The sequence below is a fragment of the Lepisosteus platostomus genome, chromosome 5, assembly GCF_059453375.1.
Source record: "Lepisosteus platostomus isolate fLepPlt1 chromosome 5, fLepPlt1.hap1, whole genome shotgun sequence".
NCBI classification, from domain to species: domain Eukaryota; kingdom Metazoa; phylum Chordata; class Actinopteri; order Semionotiformes; family Lepisosteidae; genus Lepisosteus; species Lepisosteus platostomus.
The window spans coordinates 67,208,163-67,226,924 of NC_142615.1; the positions used below are offsets into that span (position 1 = coordinate 67,208,163).

Below are 18,762 nucleotides of genomic sequence, written 5' to 3' on the forward strand. Positions count from 1 at the left end.
CGCTTAAAAGCTTGCAGCACCTGGTATTCCCAGGCGGTCTCCCATCCAAGTACTAACCAGGCCCATCCCTGTTTAGCTTCCGAGATCAGACGAGATCAGGCGTGCTCAAGGGGGTGTGGCCGTAAGCAAGAGCAAAGCTCGCTGGCACCCTTCTTATTGAGAGGACAGCTCCGTCACCTCTTTTACGACGCTGCTTTTTTTTCCCTTGCGTTTTTCTCTTCTTCCCACGTTCTCTCTCTTCACTGCCTTCGTCCCCGCTCTATTTCACTTCAGCCTTTCACTCTTGCTTCCTTCCAATGAGGACGGAGCTGCGGGAGAAAGGGCGCTATAGAGGATCGCTGTGGAGAGCTGCTGCTGTGCTTTGACATCTGAGCTCTGTGGAAAACGATCTCAATACAATTCTGAAAAACGCGACTCTCCGAACGCCAGCCGAACAAGTCTCCACAGCCGAAGCGCTGTGTCTCTTTTCAGCTGGCGATAAACCTTTCCTCGATCCTTTGCGGACTTGTTAAACTGTTCCTGATCAGAATAAAAAACGCTCACGCTAATACACAAGCACCCGTGTCTCGCCAAAGCTGACAAATAAACAGACGGACAAGCCGCACTGCACGTATGAACAGGGGAATGAGCGAGCGAGCGGGGATAGGGCGCCTCCTGCGCTAAAAAGCTTACAGCACCTGGTATTCCCAGGCGGTCTCCCATCCAAGTACTAACCAGGCCCATCCCTGTTTAGCTTCCGAGATCAGACGAGATCAGGCGTGCTCAAGGGGGTGTGGCCGTAAGCGAGAGCAAGGCTCGCTGGCACCCTTCTTATTGAGAGGACATCTCCGTCACCTCTTTTACGACGCTGCTTTTTTTCCCTTGCGTTTTTCTCTTCTGCCCACGTTCTCTCTCTTCACTGCCTTCATCCCCGCTCTATTTCACTTCAGCCTTTCACTCTTGCTTCCTTCCAATGAGGACGGAGCTGCGGGAGAAAGGGCGCTATAGAGGATCGCTGTGGAGAGCTGCTGCTGTGCTTTGACATCTGAGCTCTGTGGAAAACGATCTCAATACAATTCTGAAAAACGCGACTCTCCGAACGCCAGCCGAACAAGTCTCCACAGCCGAAGCGCTGTGTCTCTTTTCAGCTGGCGATAAACCTTTCTTCGATTCTTTGCGGACTTGTTAAACTGTTCCTGATCAGAATAAAAAACGCTCACGCTAATACACAAGCACCCGTGTCTCGCCAAAGCTGACAAATAAACAGACGGACAAGCCGCACTGCACGTGTGAACAGGGGAATGAGCGAGCGAGCGGGGATAGGGCGCCTCCTGCGCTTAAAAGCTTACAGCACCTGGTATTCCCAGGCGGTCTCCCATCCAAGTACTAACCAGGCCCATCCCTGTTTAGCTTCCGAGATCAGACGAGATCAGGCGTGCTCAAGGGGGTGTGGCCGTAAGCGAGAGCAAGGCTCGCTGGCACCCTTCTTATTGAGAGGACAGCTCCGTCACCTCTTTTACGACGCTGCTTTTTTTCTCTTGCGTTTTTCTCTTCTTCCCACGTTCTCTCTCTTCACTGCCTTCGTCCCCGCTCTATTTCACTTCAGCCTTTCACTCTTGCTTCCTTCCAATGAGGACGGAGCTGCGGGAGAAAGGGCGCTATAGAGGATCGCTGTGGAGAGCTGCTGCTGTGCTTTGACATCTGAGCTCTGTGGAAAACGATCTCAATACAATTCTGAAAAACGCGACTCTCCGAACGCCAGCCGAACAAGTCTCCACAGCCGAAGCGCTGTGTCTCTTTTCAGTTGGCGATAAACCTTTCCTCGATCCTTTGCGGACTTGTAAAGCTGTTCCTGATCAGAATAAAAAACGCTCACGCTAATACACAAGCACCCGTGTCTCGCCAAAGCTGACAAATAAACAGACGGACAAGCCGCACTGCACGTGTGAACAGGGGAATGAGCGAGCGAGCGGGGATAGGGCGCCTCCTGCGCATAAAAGCTTACAGCACCTGGTATTCCCAGGCGGTCTCCCATCCAAGTACTAACCAGGCCCATCCCTGTTTAGCTTCCAAGATCAGAGGAGATCAGGCGTGGTCAAGGGGGTGTGGCCGTAAGCGAGAGCAAGGCTCGCTGGCACCCTTCTTATTGAGAGGACAGCTCCGTCACCTCTTTTACGACGCTGCTTTTTTTCCCTTGCGTTTTTCTCTTCTTCCCACGTTCTCTCTCTTCACTGCCTTCGTCCCCGCTCTATTTCACTTCAGCCTTTCACTCTTGCTTCTTTCCAATGAGGACGGAGCTGCGGGAGAAAGGGCGCTATAGAGGATCGCTGTGGAGAGCTGCTGCTGTGCTTTGACATCTGAGCTCTGTGGAAAACGATCTCAATACAATTCTGAAAAACGCGACTCTCCGAACGCCAGCCGAACAAGTCTCCACAGCCGAAGCGCTGTGTCTCTTTTCAGCTGGCGATAAACCTTTCCTCGATCCTTTGCGGACTTGTAAAACTGTTCCTGATCAGAATAAAAAACGCTCACGCTAATACACAAGCACCCGTGTCTCGCCAAAGCTGACAAATAAACAGACGGACAAGCCACACTGCACGTGTGAACAGGGGAATGAGCGAGCGAGCGGGGATAGGGTGCCTCCTGCGCTTAAAAGCTTACAGCATCTGGTATTCCCAGGCGGTCTCCCATCCAAGTACTAACCAGGCCCATTCCTGTTTAGCTTCCTAGATCAGACGAGATCAGGCGTGCTCAAGGGGGTGTGGCCGTAAGCGAGAGCAAGGCTCGCTGGCACCCTTCTTATTGAGAGGACAGCTCCGTCACCTCTTTTACGATGCTGCTTTTTTTCCCTTGCGTTTTTCTCTTCTTCCCACGTTCTCTCTCTTCACTGCCTTCGTCCCCGCTCTATTTCACTTCAGCCTTTCACTCTTGCTTCCTTCCAATGAGGACGGAGCTGCGGGAGAAAGGGCGCTATAGAGGATCGCTGTGGAGAGCTGCTGCTGTGCTTTGACATCTGAGCTCTGTGGAAAACGATCTCAATACAATTCTGAAAAACGCGACTCTCCGAACGCCAGCCGAACAAGTCTCCACAGCCGAAGCGCTGTGTCTCTTTTCAGCTGGCGATAAACCTTTCCTCGATCCTTTGCGGACTTGTAAAACTGTTCCTGATCAGAATAAAAAACGCTCACGCTAATACACAAGCACCCGTGTCTCGCCAAAGCTGACAAATAAACAGACGGACAAGCCGCACTGCTCGTGTGAACAGGGGAGTGAGCGAGCGAGCGGGGATAGGGCGCCTCCTGCGCTTAAAAGCTTACAGCACCTGGTATTCCCAGGCGGTCTCCCATCCAAGTACTAACCAGGCCCATCCCTGTTTAGCTTCCGACATCAGATGAGATCAGGCGTGCTCAAGGGGGTGTGGCCGTAAGCGAGAGCAAGGCTCGCTGGCACCCTTCTTATTGAGAGGACAGCTCCGTCACCTCTTTTACGACGCTGCTTTTTTTCCCTTGCGTTTTTCTCTTCTTCCCACGTTCTCTCTCTTCACTGCCTTCGTCCCCGCTCTATTTCACTTCAGCCTTTCACTCTTGCTTCCTTCCAATGAGGACGGAGCTGCGGGAGAAAGGGCGCTATAGAGGATCGCTGTGGAGAGCTGCTGCTGTGCTTTGACATCTGAGCTCTGTGGAAAACGATCTCAATACAATTATGAAAAACGCGACTCTCCGAACGCCAGCCGAACAAGTCTCCACAGCCGAAGCGCTGAGTCTCTATTCAGCTGGCGATAAACCATCCCTCGATTCTTTGCGGACTTGTTAAACTGTTCCTGATCAGAATAAAAAACGCTCACGCTAATACACAAGCACCCGTGTCTCGCCAAAGCTGACAAATAAACAGACGGACAAGCCGCACTGCACGTGTGAACAGGGGAATGAGCGAGCGAGCGAGCGGGGATAGGGCGCCTCCTGCGCTTAAAAGCTTACAGCACCTGGTATTCCCAGGCGGTCTCCCATCCAAGTACTAACCAGGCCCATCCCTGTTTAGCTTCCGAGATCAGACAAGATCAGGCGTGCTCAAGGGGGTGTGGCCGTAAGCAAGAGCAAGGCTCGCTGGCACCCTTCTTATTGAGAGGACAGCTCCATCACCTCTTTTACGACGCTGCTTTTTTTCCCTTGCGTTTTTCACTTCTTCCCACGTTCTCTCTCTTCACTGCCTTCGTCCCCGCTCTATTTCACTTCAGCCTTTCACTCTTGCTTCCTTCCAATGAGGACGGAGCTGCGGGAGAAAGGGCGCTATAGAGGATCGCTGTGGAGAGCTGCTGCTGTGCTTTGACATCTGAGCTCTGTGGAAAACGATCTCAATACAATTCTGAAAAACGCGACTCTCCGAACGCCAGACGAACAAGTCTCCACAGCCGAAGCGGTGTGTCTCTTTTCAGCTGGCGATAAACCTTTCCTCGATCCTTTGCAGACTTGTTAAACTGTTCCTGATCAGAATAAAAAACGCTCACGCTAATACACAAGCACCCGTGTCTCGCCAAAGCTGACAAATAAACAGACGGACAAGCCGCACTGCACGTGTGAACAGGGGAATGAGCGAGCGAGCGGGGATAGGGCGCCTCCTGCGCTTAAAAGCTTACAGCACCTGGTATTCCCAGGCGGTCTCCCATCCAAGTACTAACCAGGCCCATCCCTGTTTAGCTTCCGAGATCAGACGAGATCAGGCGTGCTCAAGGGGGTGTGGCCGTAAGCAAGAGCAAAGCTCGCTGGCACCCTTCTTATTGAGAGGACAGCTCCGTCACCTCTTTTACGACGCTGCTTTTTTTCCCTTGCGTTTTTCTCTTCTTCCCACGTTCTCTCTCTTCACTGCCTTCGTCCCCGCTCTATTTCACTTCAGCCTTTCACTCTTGCTTCCTTCCAATGAGGACGGAGCTGCGGGAGAAAGGGCGCTATAGAGGATCGCTGTGGAGAGCTGCTGCTGTGCTTTGACATCTGAGCTCTGTGGAAAACGATCTCAATACAATTCTGAAAAACGCGACTCTCCGAACGCCAGCCGAACAAGTCTCCACAGCCGAAGCGCTGTGTCTCTTTTCAGCTGGCGATAAACCTTTCCTCGATCCTTTGCGGACTTGTTAAACTGTTCCTGATCAGAATAAAAAACGCTCACGCTAATACACAAGCACCCGTGTCTCGCCAAAGCTGACAAATAAACAGACGGACAAGCCGCACTGCACGTATGAACAGGGGAATGAGCGAGCGAGCGGGGATAGGGCGCCTCCTGCGCTAAAAAGCTTACAGCACCTGGTATTCCCAGGCGGTCTCCCATCCAAGTACTAACCAGGCCCATCCCTGTTTAGCTTCCGAGATCAGACGAGATCAGGCGTGCTCAAGGGGGTGTGGCCGTAAGCGAGAGCAAGGCTCGCTGGCACCCTTCTTATTGAGAGGACATCTCCGTCACCTCTTTTACGACGCTGCTTTTTTTCCCTTGCGTTTTTCTCTTCTGCCCACGTTCTCTCTCTTCACTGCCTTCATCCCCGCTCTATTTCACTTCAGCCTTTCACTCTTGCTTCCTTCCAATGAGGACGGAGCTGCGGGAGAAAGGGCGCTATAGAGGATCGCTGTGGAGAGCTGCTGCTGTGCTTTGACATCTGAGCTCTGTGGAAAACGATCTCAATACAATTCTGAAAAACGCGACTCTCCGAACGCCAGCCGAACAAGTCTCCACAGCCGAAGCGCTGTGTCTCTTTTCAGCTGGCGATAAACCTTTCTTCGATTCTTTGCGGACTTGTTAAACTGTTCCTGATCAGAATAAAAAACGCTCACGCTAATACACAAGCACCCGTGTCTCGCCAAAGCTGACAAATAAACAGACGGACAAGCCGCACTGCACGTGTGAACAGGGGAATGAGCGAGCGAGCGGGGATAGGGCGCCTCCTGCGCTTAAAAGCTTACAGCACCTGGTATTCCCAGGCGGTCTCCCATCCAAGTACTAACCAGGCCCATCCCTGTTTAGCTTCCGAGATCAGACGAGATCAGGCGTGCTCAAGGGGGTGTGGCCATAAGCGAGAGCAAGGCTCGCTGGCACCCTTCTTATTGAGAGGACAGCTCCGTCACCTCTTTTACGACGCTGCTTTTTTTCTCTTGCGTTTTTCTCTTCTTCCCACGTTCTCTCTCTTCACTGCCTTCGTCCCCGCTCTATTTCACTTCAGCCTTTCACTCTTGCTTCCTTCCAATGAGGACGGAGCTGCGGGAGAAAGGGCGCTATAGAGGATCGCTGTGGAGAGCTGCTGCTGTGCTTTGACATCTGAGCTCTGTGGAAAACGATCTCAATACAATTCTGAAAAACGCGACTCTCCGAACGCCAGCCGAACAAGTCTCCACAGCCGAAGCGCTGTGTCTCTTTTCAGTTGGCGATAAACCTTTCCTCGATCCTTTGCGGACTTGTAAAGCTGTTCCTGATCAGAATAAAAAACGCTCACGCTAATACACAAGCACCCGTGTCTCGCCAAAGCTGAGAAATAAACAGACGGACAAGCCGCACTGCACGTGTGAACAGGGGAATGAGCGAGCGAGCGGGGATAGGGCGCCTCCTGCGCATAAAAGCTTACAGCACCTGGTATTCCCAGGCGGTCTCCCATCCAAGTACTAACCAGGCCCATCCCTGTTTAGCTTCCAAGATCAGAGGAGACCAGGCGTGGTCAAGGGGGTGTGGCCGTAAGCGAGAGCAAGGCTCGCTGGCACCCTTCTTATTGAGAGGACAGCTCCGTCACCTCTTTTACGACGCTGCTTTTTTTCCCTTGCGTTTTTCTCTTCTTCCCACGTTCTCTCTCTTCACTGCCTTCGTCCCCGCTCTATTTCACTTCAGCCTTTCACTCTTGCGTCTTTCCAATGAGGACGGAGCTGCGGGAGAAAGGGCGCTATAGAGGATCGCTGTGGAGAGCTGCTGCTGTGCTTTGACATCTGAGCTCTGTGGAAAACGATCTCAATACAATTCTGAAAAACGCGACTCTCCGAACGCCAGCCGAACAAGTCTCCACAGCCGAAGCGCTGTGTCTCTTTTCAGCTGGCGATAAACCTTTCCTCGATCCTTTGCGGACTTGTAAAACTGTTCCTGATCAGAATAAAAACCGCTCACGCTAATACACAAGCACCCGTGTCTCGCCAAAGCTGACAAATAAACAGACGGACAAGCCACACTGCACGTGTGAACAGGGGAATGAGCGAGCGAGCGGGGATAGGGTGCCTCCTGCGCTTAAAAGCTTACAGCATCTGGTATTCCCAGGCGGTCTCCCATCCAAGTACTAACCAGGCCCATTCCTGTTTAGCTTCCTAGATCAGACGAGATCAGGCGTGCTCAAGGGGGTGTGGCCGTAAGCGAGAGCAAGGCTCGCTGGCACCCTTCTTATTGAGAGGACAGCTCCGTCACCTCTTTTACGATGCTGCTTTTTTTCCCTTGCGTTTTTCTCTTCTTCCCACGTTCTCTCTCTTCACTGCCTTCGTCCCCGCTCTATTTCACTTCAGCCTTTCACTCTTGCTTCCTTCCAATGAGGACGGAGCTGCGGGAGAAAGGGCGCTATAGAGGATCGCTGTGGAGAGCTGCTGCTGTGCTTTGACATCTGAGCTCTGTGGAAAACGATCTCAATACAATTCTGAAAAACGCGACTCTCCGAACGCCAGCCGAACAAGTCTCCACAGCCGAAGCGCTGTGTCTCTTTTCAGCTGGCGATAAACCTTTCCTCGATCCTTTGCGGACTTGTAAAACTGTTCCTGATCAGAATAAAAAACGCTCACGCTAATACACAAGCACCCGTGTCTCGCCAAAGCTGACAAATAAACAGACGGACAAGCCGCACTGCTCGTGTGAACAGTGGAGTGAGCGAGCGAGCGGGGATAGGGCGCCTCCTGCGCTTAAAAGCTTACAGCACCTGGTATTCCCAGGCGGTCTCCCATCCAAGTACTAACCAGGCCCATCCCTGTTTAGCTTCCGACATCAGATGAGATCAGGCGTGCTCAAGGGGGTGTGGCCGTAAGCGAGAGCAAGGCTCGCTGGCACCCTTCTTATTGAGAGGACAGCTCCGTCACCTCTTTTACGACGCTGCTTTTTTTCCCTTGCGTTTTTCTCTTCTTCCCACGTTCTCTCTCTTCACTGCCTTCGTCCCCGCTCTATTTCACTTCAGCCTTTCACTCTTGCTTCCTTCCAATGAGGACGGAGCTGCGGGAGAAAGGGCGCTATAGAGGATCGCTGTGGAGAGCTGCTGCTGTGCTTTGACATCTGAGCTCTGTGGAAAACGATCTCAATACAATTATGAAAAACGCGACTCTCCGAACGCCAGCCGAACAAGTCTCCACAGCCGAAGCGCTGAGTCTCTATTCAGCTGGCGATAAACCATCCCTCGATTCTTTGCGGACTTGTTAAACTGTTCCTGATCAGAATAAAAAACGCTCACGCTAATACACAAGCACCCGTGTCTCGCCAAAGCTGACAAATAAACAGACGGACAAGCCGCACTGCACGTGTGAACAGGGGAATGAGCGAGCGAGCGAGCGGGGATAGGGCGCCTCCTGCGCTTAAAAGCTTACAGCACCTGGTATTCCCAGGCGGTCTCCCATCCAAGTACTAACCAGGCCCATCCCTGTTTAGCTTCCGAGATCAGACAAGATCAGGCGTGCTCAAGGGGGTGTGGCCGTAAGCAAGAGCAAGGCTCGCTGGCACCCTTCTTATTGAGAGGACAGCTCCATCACCTCTTTTACGACGCTGCTTTTTTTCCCTTGCGTTTTTCACTTCTTCCCACGTTCTCTCTCTTCACTGCCTTCGTCCCCGCTCTATTTCACTTCAGCCTTTCACTCTTGCTTCCTTCCAATGAGGACGGAGCTGCGGGAGAAAGGGCGCTATAGAGGATCGCTGTGGAGAGCTGCTGCTGTGCTTTGACATCTGAGCTCTGTGGAAAACGATCTCAATACAATTCTGAAAAACGCGACTCTCCGAACGCCAGACGAACAAGTCTCCACAGCCGAAGCGCTGTGTCTCTTTTCAGCTGGCGATAAACCTTTCCTCGATCCTTTGCAGACTTGTTAAACTGTTCCTGATCAGAATAAAAAACGCTCACGCTAATACACAAGCACCCGTGTCTCGCCAAAGCTGACAAATAAACAGACGGACAAGCCGCACTGCACGTGTGAACAGGGGAATGAGCGAGCGAGCGGGGATAGGGCGCCTCCTGCGCTTAAAAGCTTACAGCACCTGGTATTCCCAGGCGGTCTCCCATCCAAGTACTAACCAGGCCCATCCCTGTTTAGCTTCCGAGATCAGACGAGATCAGGCGTGCTCAAGGGGGTGTGGCCGTAAGCAAGAGCAAAGCTCGCTGGCACCCTTCTTATTGAGAGGACAGCTCCGTCACCTCTTTTACGACGCTGCTTTTTTTCCCTTGCGTTTTTCTCTTCTTCCCACGTTCTCTCTCTTCACTGCCTTCGTCCCCGCTCTATTTCACTTCAGCCTTTCACTCTTGCTTCCTTCCAATGAGGACGGAGCTGCGGGAGAAAGGGCGCTATAGAGGATCGCTGTGGAGAGCTGCTGCTGTGCTTTGACATCTGAGCTCTGTGGAAAACGATCTCAATACAATTCTGAAAAACGCGACTCTCCGAACGCCAGCCGAACAAGTCTCCACAGCCGAAGCGCTGTGTCTCTTTTCAGCTGGCGATAAACCTTTCCTCGATCCTTTGCGGACTTGTTAAACTGTTCCTGATCAGAATAAAAAACGCTCACGCTAATACACAAGCACCCGTGTCTCGCCAAAGCTGACAAATAAACAGACGGACAAGCCGCACTGCACGTATGAACAGGGGAATGAGCGAGCGAGCGGGGATAGGGCGCCTCCTGCGCTAAAAAGCTTACAGCACCTGGTATTCCCAGGCGGTCTCCCATCCAAGTACTAACCAGGCCCATCCCTGTTTAGCTTCCGAGATCAGACGAGATCAGGCGTGCTCAAGGGGGTGTGGCCGTAAGCGAGAGCAAGGCTCGCTGGCACCCTTCTTATTGAGAGGACATCTCCGTCACCTCTTTTACGACGCTGCTTTTTTTCCCTTGCGTTTTTCTCTTCTGCCCACGTTCTCTCTCTTCACTGCCTTCGTCCCCGCTCTATTTCACTTCAGCCTTTCACTCTTGCTTCCTTCCAATGAGGACGGAGCTGCGGGAGAAAGGGCGCTATAGAGGATCGCTGTGGAGAGCTGCTGCTGTGCTTTGACATCTGAGCTCTGTGGAAAACGATCTCAATACAATTCTGAAAAACGCGACTCTCCGAACGCCAGCCGAACAAGTCTCCACAGCCGAAGCGCTGTGTCTCTTTTCAGCTGGCGATAAACCTTTCCTCGATCCTTTGCGGACTTGTAAAACTGTTCCTGATCAGAATAAAAAACGCTCACGCTAATACACAAGCACCCGTGTCTCGCCAAAGCTGACAAATAAACAGACGGACAAGCCGCACTGCTCGTGTGAACAGGGGAGTGAGCGAGCGAGCGGGGATAGGGCGCCTCCTGCGCTTAAAAGCTTACAGCACCTGGTATTCCCAGGCGGTCTCCCATCCAAGTACTAACCAGGCCCATCCCTGTTTAGCTTCCGAGATCAGACGAGATCAGGCGTGCTCAAGGGGGTGTGGCCGTAAGCGAGAGCAAGGCTCGCTGGCACCCTTCTTATTGAGAGGACAGCTCCGTCACCTCTTTTACGACGCTGCTTTTTTTCTCTTGCGTTTTTCTCTTCTTCCCACGTTCTCTCTCTTCACTGCCTTCGTCCCCGCTCTATTTCACTTCAGCCTTTCACTCTTGCTTCCTTCCAATGAGGACGGAGCTGCGGGAGAAAGGGCGCTATAGAGGATCGCTGTGGAGAGCTGCTGCTGTGCTTTGACATCTGAGCTCTGTGGAAAACGATCTCAATACAATTCTGAAAAACGCGACTCTCCGAACGCCAGCCGAACAAGTCTCCACAGCCGAAGCGCTGTGTCTCTTTTCATCTGGCGATAAACCTTTCCTCGATCCTTTGCGGACTTGTTAAACTGTTCATGATCAGAATAAAAAACGCTCACGCTAATACACAAGCACCCGTGTCTTGCCAAAGCTGACAAATAAACAGACGGACAAGCCGCACTGCACGTGTGAACAGGGGAATGAGCGAGCGAGCGGGGATAGGGCGCCTCCTGCGCTTAAAAGCTTACAGCACCTGGTATTCCCAGGTGGTCTCCCCTCCACGTACTAACCAGGCCCATCCCTGTTTAGCTTCCGAGATCAGACGAGATCAGGCGTGCTCAAGGGGGTGTGGCCGTAAGCGAGAGCAAGGTTCGCTGGCACCCTTCTTATTGAGAGGACAGCTCCGTCACCTCTTTTACGACGCTGCTCTTTTTCCCTTGCGTTTTTCTCTTCTTCCCACGTTCTCTCTCTTCACTGCCTTCGTCCCTGCTCTATTTCACTTCAGCCTTTCACTCTTGCTTCCTTCCAATGAGGACGGAGCTGCGGGAGAAAGGGCGCTATAGAGGATCGCTGTGGAGAGCTGCTGCTGTGCTTTGACATCTGAGCTCTGTGGAAAACGATCTCAATACAATTCTGAAAAACGCGACTCTCCGAACGCCAGCCGAACAAGTCTCCACAGCCGAAGCGCTGTGTCTCTTTTCAGCTGGCGATAAACCTTTCCTCGATCCTTTGCGGACTTGTAAAACTGTTCCTGATCAGAATAAAAAACGCTCACGCTAATACACAAGCACCCGTGTCTCGCCAAAGCTGACAAATAAAGAGACGGACAAGCCGCACTGCACGTGTGAACAGGGGAATGAGCGAGCGAGCGGGGATAGGGCGCCTCCTGCGCTTAAAAGCTTACAGCACCTGGTATTCCCAGGCGGTCTCCCATCCAAGTACTAACCAGGCCCATCCCTGTTTAGCTTCCGAGATCAGACGAGATCAGGCGTGCTCAAGGGGGTGTGGCCGTAAGCGAGAGCAAGGCTCGCTGGCACCCTTCTTATTGAGAGGACAGCTCCGTCACCTCTTTTACGACGCTGCTTTTTTTCCCTTGCGTTTTTCTCTTCTTCCCACGTTCTCTCTCTTCACTGCCTTCGTCCCCGCTCTATTTCACTTCAGCCTTTCACTCTTGCTTCCTTCCAATGAGGACGGAGCTGCGGGAGAAAGGGCGCTATAGAGGATCGCTGTGGAGAGCTGCTGCTGTGCTTTGACATCTGAGCTCTGTGGAAAACGATCTCAATACAATTCTGAAAAACGCGACTCTACGAACGCCAGCCGAACAAGTCTCCACAGCCGAAGCGCTGTGTCTCTTTTCAGCTGGCGATAAACCTTTCCTCGATTCTTTGCGGACTTGTAAAACTGTTCCTGATCAGAATAAAAAACGCTCACGCTAATACACAAGCACCCGTGTCTCGCCAAAGCTGACAAATAAACAGACGGACAAGCCGCACTGCACGTGTGAACAGGGGAATGAGCCAGCGAGCGGGGATAGGGCGCTTCCTGCGCTTAAAAGCTTACAGCACCTGGTATTCCCAGGCGGTCCCCCATCCAAGTACTAACCAGGCCCATCCCTGTTTAGCTTCCGAGATCAGACGAGATCAGGCGTGCTCAAGGGGGTGTGGCCGTAAGCAAGAGCAAGGCTCGCTGGCACCCTTCTTATTGAGAGGACAGCTCCGTCACCTCTTTTACGACGCTGCTCTTTTTCCCTTGCGTTTTTCTCTTCTTCCCACGTTCTCTCTCTTCACTGCCTTCGTCCCCGCTCTATTTCACTTCAGCCTTTCACTCTTGCTTCCTTCCAATGAGGACGGAGCTGCGGGAGAAAGGGCGCTATAGAGGATCGCTGTGGAGAGCTGCTGCTGTGCTTTGACATCTGAGCTCTGAGGAAACCGATCTCAATACAATTCTGAAAAACGCGACTCTCCGAACGCCAGCCGAACAAGTCTCCCCAGCCGAAGCGCTGTGTCTTTTTTCAGCTGGCGATAAACCTTTCCTCAATCATTTGCGGACTTGTTAAACTGTTCCTGATCAGAATAAAAAACGCTCACGCTAATACACAAGCACCCGTGTCTCGCCAAAGCTGACAAATAAACAGACGGACAAGCCGCACTGCACGTGTGAACAGGGGAATGAGCCAGCGAGCGGGGATAGGGCGCCTCCTGCGTTTAAGAGCTTACAGCACCTGGTACTCCCAGGCGGTCTCCCATCCAAGTACTAACCAGGCCCATCCCTGTTTAGCTTCCGAGATCAGACGAGATCAGGCGTGCTCAAGGGGGTGTGGCCGTAAGCGAGAGCAAGGCTCGCTGGCACCCTTCTTATTGAGAGGACAGCTCCGTCACCTCTTTTACGACGCTGCTCTTTTTCCCTTGCGTTTTTCTCTTCTTCCCACGTTCTCTCTCTTCACTGCCTTCGTCCCCGCTCTATTTCACTTCAGCCTTTCACTCTTGCTTCCTTCCAATGAGGACGGAGCTGCGGGAGAAAGGGCGCTATAGAGGATCGCTGTGGAGAGCTGCTGCTGTGCTTTGACATCTGAGCTCTGTGGAAAACGATCTCAATACAATTCTGAAAAACGCGACTCTCCGAACGCCAGCCGAACAAGTCTCCACAGCCGAAGCGCTGTGTCTCTTTTCAGCTGGCGATAAACCTTTCCTCGATTCTTTGCGGACTTGTAAAACTGTTCCTGATCAGAATAAAAAACGCTCACGCTAATACACAAGCACCCGTGTCTCGCCAAAGCTGACAAATAAACAGACGGACAAGCCGCACTGCACGTGTGAACAGGGGAATGAGCCAGCGAGCGGGGATAGGGCGCTTCCTGCGCTTAAAAGCTTACAGCACCTGGTATTCCCAGGCGGTCCCCCATCAAAGTACTAACCAGGCCCATCCCTGTTTAGCTTCTGAGATCAGACGAGATCAGGCGTGCTCAAGGGGGTGTGGCCGTAAGCAAGAGCAAGGCTCGCTGGCACCCTTCTTATTGAGAGGAAAGCTCCGTCACCTCTTTTACGACGCTGCTCTTTTTCCCTTGCGTTTTTCTCTTCTTCCCACGTTCTCTCTCTTCACTGCCTTCGTCCCCGCTCTATTTCACTTCAGCCTTTCACTCTTGCTTCCTTCCAATGAGGACGGAGCTGCGGGAGAAAGGGCGCTATAGAGGATCGCTGTGGAGAGCTGCTGCTGTGCTTTGACATCTGAGCTCTGAGGAAACCGATCTCAATACAATTCTGAAAAACGCGACTCTCCGAACGCCAGCCGAACAAGTCTCCCCAGCCGAAGCGCTGTGTCTTTTTTCAGCTGGCGATAAACCTTTCCTCGATCATTTGCGGACTTGTTAAACTGTTCCTGATCAGAATAAAAAACGCTCACGCTAATACACAAGCACCCGTGTCTCGCCAAAGCTGACAAATAAACAGACGGACAAGCCGCACTGCACGTGTGAACAGGGGAATGAGCCAGCGAGCGGGGATAGGGCGCCTCCTGCGTTTAAGAGCTTACAGCACCTGGTACTCCCAGGCGGTCTCCCATCCAAGTACTAACCAGGCCCATCCCTGTTTAGCTTCCGAGATCAGAAGAGATCAGGCGTGCTCAAGGGGGTGTGGCCGTAAGCGAGAGCAAGGCTCGCTGGCACCCTTCTTATTGAGAGGACAGCTCCGTCACCTCTTTTACGACGCTGCTCTTTTTCCCTTGCGTTTTTCTCTTCTTCCCACGTTCTCTCTCTTCACTGCCTTCGTCCCCGCTCTATTTCACTTCAGCCTTTCACTCTTGCTTCCTTCCAATGAGGACGGAGCTGCGGGAGAAAGGGCGCTATAGAGGATCGCTGTGGAGAGCTGCTGCTGTGCTTTGACATCTGAGCTCTGTTGAAAACGATCTCAATACAATTCTGAAAAACGCGACTCTCCGAACGCCAGCCGAACAAGTCTCCACAGCCGAAGCGCTGTGTCTCTTTTCAGCTGGCGATAAACCTTTCCTCGATCCTTTGCGGACTTGTAAAACTGTTCCTGATCAGAATTAAAAAACGCTCACGCTAATACACAAGCACCCGTGTCTCGCCAAAGCTGACAAATAAACAGACGGACAAGCCGCACTGCACGTGTGAACAGGGGAATGAGCGAGCGAGCGGGGATAGGGCGCCTCCTGCGCTTAAAAGCTTACAGCACCTGGTATTCCCAGGCGGTCTCCCATCCAAGTACTAACCAGGCCCATCCCTGTTTAGCTTCCGAGATCAGACGAGATCAGGCGTGCTCAAGGGGGTGTGGCCATAAGCAAGAGCAAGGCTCGCTGGCACCCTTCTTATTGAGAGGACAGCTCCGTCACCTCTTTTACGACGCTGCTTTTTTTCCCTTGCGTTTTTCTCTTCTTCCCACGTTCTCTCTCTTCACTGCCTTCGTCCCCGCTCTATTTCACTTCAGCCTTTCACTCTTGCTTCCTTCCAATGAGGACGGAGCTGCGGGAGAAAGGGCGCTATAGAGGATCGCTGTGGAGAGCTGCTGCTGTGCTTTGACATCTGAGCTCTGTGGAAAACGATCTCAATACAATTCTGAAAAACGCGACTCTCCGAACGCCAGCCGAACAAGTCTCCACAGCCGAAGCGCTGTGTCTCTTTTCAGCTGGCGATAAACCTTTCCTCGATCCTTTGCGGACTTGTAAAACTGTTCCTGATCAGAATAAAAAACGCTCACGCTAATACACAAGCACCCGTGTCTCGCCAAAGCTGACAAATAAACAGACGGACAAGCCGCACTGCACGTGTGAACAGGGGAATGAGCGAGCGAGCGGGGATAGGGCGCCTCCTGCGCTTAAAAGCTTACAGCACCTGGTATTCCCAGGCGGTCTCCCATCCAAGTACTAACCAGGCCCATCCCTGTTTAGCTTCCGAGATCAGACGAGATCAGGCGTGCTCAAGGGGGTGTGGCCGTAAGCGAGAGCAAGGCTCGCTGGCACCCTTCTTATTGAGAGGACAGCTCCGTCACCTCTTTTACGACGCTGCTCTTTTTCCCTTGCGTTTTTATCTTCTTCCCACGTTCTCTCTCTTCACTGCCTTCGTCCCCGCTCTATTTCACTTCAGCCTTTCACTCTTGCTTCCTTCCAATGAGGACGGAGCTGCGGGAGAAAGGGCGCTATAGAGGATCGCTGTGGAGAGCTGCTGCTGTGCTTTGACATCTGAGCTCTGTGGAAAACGATCTCAATACAATTCTGAAAAACGCGACTCTCCGAACGCCAGCCGAACAAGTCTCCACAGCCGAAGCGCTGTGTCTCTTTTCAGCTGGCGATAAACCTTTCCTCGATCCTTTGCGGACTTGTAAAACTGTTCCTGATCAGAATTAAAAAACGCTCACGCTAATACACAAGCACCCGTGTCTCGCCAAAGCTGACAAATAAACAGACGGACAAGCCGCACTGCACGTGTGAACAGGGGAATGAGCGAGCGAGCGGGGATAGGGCGCCTCCTGCGCTTAAAAGCTTACAGCACCTGGTATTCCCAGGCGGTCTCCCATCCAAGTACTAACCAGGCCCATCCCTGTTTAGCTTCCGAGATCAGACGAGATCAGGCGTGCTCAAGGGGGTGTGACCATAAGCAAGAGCAAGGCTCGCTGGCACCCTTCTTATTGAGAGGACAGCTCCGTCACCTCTTTTACGACGCTGCTTTTTTTCCCTTGCGTTTTTCTCTTCTTCCCACGTTCTCTCTCTTCACTGCCTTCGTACCCGCTCTATTTCACTTCAGCCTTTCACTTTTGCTTCCTTCCAATGAGGACGGAGCTGCGGGAGAAAGGGCGCTATAGAGGATCGCTGTGGAGAGCTGCTGCTGTGCTTTGACATCTGAGCTCTGTGGAAAACGATCTCAATACAATTCTGAAAAACGCGACTCTCCGAACGCCAGCCGAACAAGTCTCCACAGCCGAAGCGCTGTGTCTCTTTTCAGCTGGCGATAAACCTTTCCTCGATCCTTTGCGGACTTGTTAAACTGTTCCTGATCAGAATAAAAAACGCTCACGCTAATACACAAGCACCCGTGTCTCGCCAAAGCTGACAAATAAACAGACGGACAAGCCGCACTGCACGTGTGAACAGGGGAATGAGCGAGCGAGCGGGGATAGGGCGCTTCCTGCGCTTAAAAGCTTACAGCACCTGGTATTCCCAGGCGGTCTCCCATCCAAGTACTAACCAGGCCCATCCCTGTTTAGCTTCCGAGATCAGACGAGATCAGGCGTGCTCAAGGGGGTGTGGCCATAAGCGAGAGCAAGGCTCGCTGGCACCCTTCTTATTGAGAGGACAGCTCCGTCACCTCTTTTACGACGCTGCTCTTTTTCCCTTGCGTTTTTATCTTCTTCCCACGTTCTCTCTCTTCACTGCCTTCGTCCCCGCTCTATTTCACTTCAGCCTTTCACTCTTGCTTCCTTCCAATGAGGACGGAGCTGCGGGAGAAAGGGCGCTATAGAGGATCGCTGTGGAGAGCTGCTGCTGTGCTTTGACATCTGAGCTCTGTGGAAAACGATCTCAATACAATTCTGAAAAACGCGACTCTCCGAACGCCAGCCGAACAAGTCTCCACAGCCGAAGCGCTGTGTCTCTTTTCAGCTGGCGATAAACCTTTCCTCGATCCTTTGCGGACTTGTAAAACTGTTCCTGATCAGAATTAAAAAACGCTCACGCTAATACACAAGCACCCGTGTCTCGCCAAAGCTGACAAATAAACAGACGGACAAGCCGCACTGCACGTGTGAACAGGGGAATGAGCGAGCGAGCGGGGATAGGGCGCCTCCTGCGCTTAAAAGCTTACAGCACCTGGTATTCCCAGGCGGTCTCCCATCCAAGTACTAACCAGGCCCATCCCTGTTTAGCTTCCGAGATCAGACGAGATCAGGCGTGCTCAAGGGGGTGTGACCATAAGCGAGAGCAAGGCTCGCTGGCACCCTTCTTATTGAGAGGACAGCTCCGTCACCTCTTTTACGACGCTGCTTTTTTTCCCTTGCGTTTTTCTCTTCTTCCCACGTTCTCTCTCTTCACTGCCTTCGTCCCCGCTCTATTTCACTTCAGCCTTTCACTTTTGCTTCCTTCCAATGAGGACGGAGCTGCGGGAGAAAGGGCGCTATAGAGGATCGCTGTGGAGAGCTGCTGCTGTGCTTTGACATCTGAGCTCTGTGGAAAACGATCTCAATACAATTCTGAAAAACGCGACTCTCCGAACGCCAGCCGAACAAGTCTCCACAGCCGAAGCGCTGTGTCTCTTTTCAGCTGGCGATAAACCTTTCCTCGATCCTTTGCGGACTTGTAAAACTGTTCCTGATCAGAATAAAAAAAGCTCACGCTAATACACAAGCACCCGTGTCTCGCCAAAGCTGACAAATAAAGAGACGGACAAGCCGCACTGCACGTGTGAACAGGGGAATGAGCGAGCGAGCGGGGATAGGGCGCCTCCTGCGCTTAAAAGCTTACAGCACCTGGTACTCCCAGGCGGTCTCTATCCAAGTACTAACCAGGCCCATCCCTGTTTAGCTTCCGAGATCAGACGAGATCAGGCGTGCTCAAGGGGGTGTGGCCGTAAGCGAGAGCAAGGCTCGCTGGCACCCTTCTTATTGAGAGGACAGCTCCGTCACCTCTTTTATGACGCTGCTCTTTTTCCCTTGCGTTTTTCTCTTCTTCCCACGTTCTCTCTCTTCACTGCCTTCATCCCCGCTCTATTTCACTTCAGCCTTTCACTTTTGCTTCCTTCCAATGAGGACGGAGCTGCGGGAGAAAGGGCGCTATAGAGGATCGCTGTGGAGAGCTGCTGCTGTGTTTTGACATCTGAGCTCTGTGGAAA

At 52.4% G+C, this 18,762-nt stretch overlaps 18 non-coding genes and 11 pseudogenes across 18 annotated transcripts; all 29 read right to left on the reverse strand.

Moving 5' to 3' along the window:
* Positions 1–8: 8 nt before the first annotated feature.
* On the reverse strand, positions 9–127 carry LOC148671755 (5S ribosomal RNA; annotated as a pseudogene).
* Positions 128–665: 538 nt separating this feature from the next.
* LOC148671756 (5S ribosomal RNA) lies at positions 666–784 on the reverse strand. The gene has a single exon (XR_015937988.1). It is a non-coding gene; the product is annotated as a 5S ribosomal RNA (ribosomal RNA).
* A 537-nt stretch (positions 785–1,321) lies between these two features.
* LOC148671757 (5S ribosomal RNA) lies at positions 1,322–1,440 on the reverse strand. Its single transcript, XR_015937989.1, has one exon. It is a non-coding gene; the product is annotated as a 5S ribosomal RNA (ribosomal RNA).
* A 537-nt stretch (positions 1,441–1,977) lies between these two features.
* LOC148671758 (5S ribosomal RNA) lies at positions 1,978–2,096 on the reverse strand (annotated as a pseudogene).
* A 537-nt stretch (positions 2,097–2,633) lies between these two features.
* Positions 2,634–2,752, reverse strand: LOC148671759 (5S ribosomal RNA; annotated as a pseudogene).
* A 537-nt stretch (positions 2,753–3,289) lies between these two features.
* LOC148671760 (5S ribosomal RNA) lies at positions 3,290–3,408 on the reverse strand (annotated as a pseudogene).
* Positions 3,409–3,949: 541 nt separating this feature from the next.
* Positions 3,950–4,068, reverse strand: LOC148671761 (5S ribosomal RNA; annotated as a pseudogene).
* Positions 4,069–4,605: 537 nt separating this feature from the next.
* On the reverse strand, positions 4,606–4,724 carry LOC148671762 (5S ribosomal RNA). The gene has a single exon (XR_015937991.1). It is a non-coding gene; the product is annotated as a 5S ribosomal RNA (ribosomal RNA).
* A 537-nt stretch (positions 4,725–5,261) lies between these two features.
* LOC148671763 (5S ribosomal RNA) lies at positions 5,262–5,380 on the reverse strand. The gene has a single exon (XR_015937992.1). It is a non-coding gene; the product is annotated as a 5S ribosomal RNA (ribosomal RNA).
* Positions 5,381–5,917: 537 nt separating this feature from the next.
* On the reverse strand, positions 5,918–6,036 carry LOC148671764 (5S ribosomal RNA). The gene has a single exon (XR_015938328.1). It is a non-coding gene; the product is annotated as a 5S ribosomal RNA (ribosomal RNA).
* A 537-nt stretch (positions 6,037–6,573) lies between these two features.
* LOC148671765 (5S ribosomal RNA) lies at positions 6,574–6,692 on the reverse strand (annotated as a pseudogene).
* Positions 6,693–7,229: 537 nt separating this feature from the next.
* LOC148671766 (5S ribosomal RNA) lies at positions 7,230–7,348 on the reverse strand (annotated as a pseudogene).
* A 537-nt stretch (positions 7,349–7,885) lies between these two features.
* LOC148671767 (5S ribosomal RNA) lies at positions 7,886–8,004 on the reverse strand (annotated as a pseudogene).
* A 541-nt stretch (positions 8,005–8,545) lies between these two features.
* On the reverse strand, positions 8,546–8,664 carry LOC148671768 (5S ribosomal RNA; annotated as a pseudogene).
* A 537-nt stretch (positions 8,665–9,201) lies between these two features.
* Positions 9,202–9,320, reverse strand: LOC148671769 (5S ribosomal RNA). The gene has a single exon (XR_015937993.1). It is a non-coding gene; the product is annotated as a 5S ribosomal RNA (ribosomal RNA).
* Positions 9,321–9,857: 537 nt separating this feature from the next.
* LOC148671770 (5S ribosomal RNA) lies at positions 9,858–9,976 on the reverse strand. The gene has a single exon (XR_015937994.1). It is a non-coding gene; the product is annotated as a 5S ribosomal RNA (ribosomal RNA).
* A 537-nt stretch (positions 9,977–10,513) lies between these two features.
* LOC148671771 (5S ribosomal RNA) lies at positions 10,514–10,632 on the reverse strand. The gene has a single exon (XR_015937995.1). It is a non-coding gene; the product is annotated as a 5S ribosomal RNA (ribosomal RNA).
* Positions 10,633–11,169: 537 nt separating this feature from the next.
* On the reverse strand, positions 11,170–11,288 carry LOC148671772 (5S ribosomal RNA; annotated as a pseudogene).
* A 537-nt stretch (positions 11,289–11,825) lies between these two features.
* LOC148671773 (5S ribosomal RNA) lies at positions 11,826–11,944 on the reverse strand. The gene has a single exon (XR_015937996.1). It is a non-coding gene; the product is annotated as a 5S ribosomal RNA (ribosomal RNA).
* Positions 11,945–12,481: 537 nt separating this feature from the next.
* Positions 12,482–12,600, reverse strand: LOC148671774 (5S ribosomal RNA). The gene has a single exon (XR_015938028.1). It is a non-coding gene; the product is annotated as a 5S ribosomal RNA (ribosomal RNA).
* A 537-nt stretch (positions 12,601–13,137) lies between these two features.
* LOC148671775 (5S ribosomal RNA) lies at positions 13,138–13,256 on the reverse strand. The gene has a single exon (XR_015938151.1). It is a non-coding gene; the product is annotated as a 5S ribosomal RNA (ribosomal RNA).
* Positions 13,257–13,793: 537 nt separating this feature from the next.
* LOC148671776 (5S ribosomal RNA) lies at positions 13,794–13,912 on the reverse strand. The gene has a single exon (XR_015938877.1). It is a non-coding gene; the product is annotated as a 5S ribosomal RNA (ribosomal RNA).
* Positions 13,913–14,449: 537 nt separating this feature from the next.
* Positions 14,450–14,568, reverse strand: LOC148671777 (5S ribosomal RNA). The gene has a single exon (XR_015938636.1). It is a non-coding gene; the product is annotated as a 5S ribosomal RNA (ribosomal RNA).
* Positions 14,569–15,106: 538 nt separating this feature from the next.
* Positions 15,107–15,225, reverse strand: LOC148671778 (5S ribosomal RNA). Its single transcript, XR_015938329.1, has one exon. It is a non-coding gene; the product is annotated as a 5S ribosomal RNA (ribosomal RNA).
* Positions 15,226–15,762: 537 nt separating this feature from the next.
* Positions 15,763–15,881, reverse strand: LOC148671779 (5S ribosomal RNA). Its single transcript, XR_015937997.1, has one exon. It is a non-coding gene; the product is annotated as a 5S ribosomal RNA (ribosomal RNA).
* Positions 15,882–16,419: 538 nt separating this feature from the next.
* LOC148671780 (5S ribosomal RNA) lies at positions 16,420–16,538 on the reverse strand. Its single transcript, XR_015938578.1, has one exon. It is a non-coding gene; the product is annotated as a 5S ribosomal RNA (ribosomal RNA).
* Positions 16,539–17,075: 537 nt separating this feature from the next.
* Positions 17,076–17,194, reverse strand: LOC148671781 (5S ribosomal RNA). The gene has a single exon (XR_015938330.1). It is a non-coding gene; the product is annotated as a 5S ribosomal RNA (ribosomal RNA).
* Positions 17,195–17,732: 538 nt separating this feature from the next.
* On the reverse strand, positions 17,733–17,851 carry LOC148671782 (5S ribosomal RNA). Its single transcript, XR_015938579.1, has one exon. It is a non-coding gene; the product is annotated as a 5S ribosomal RNA (ribosomal RNA).
* Positions 17,852–18,388: 537 nt separating this feature from the next.
* On the reverse strand, positions 18,389–18,506 carry LOC148671783 (5S ribosomal RNA; annotated as a pseudogene).
* Positions 18,507–18,762: the final 256 nt, after the last annotated feature.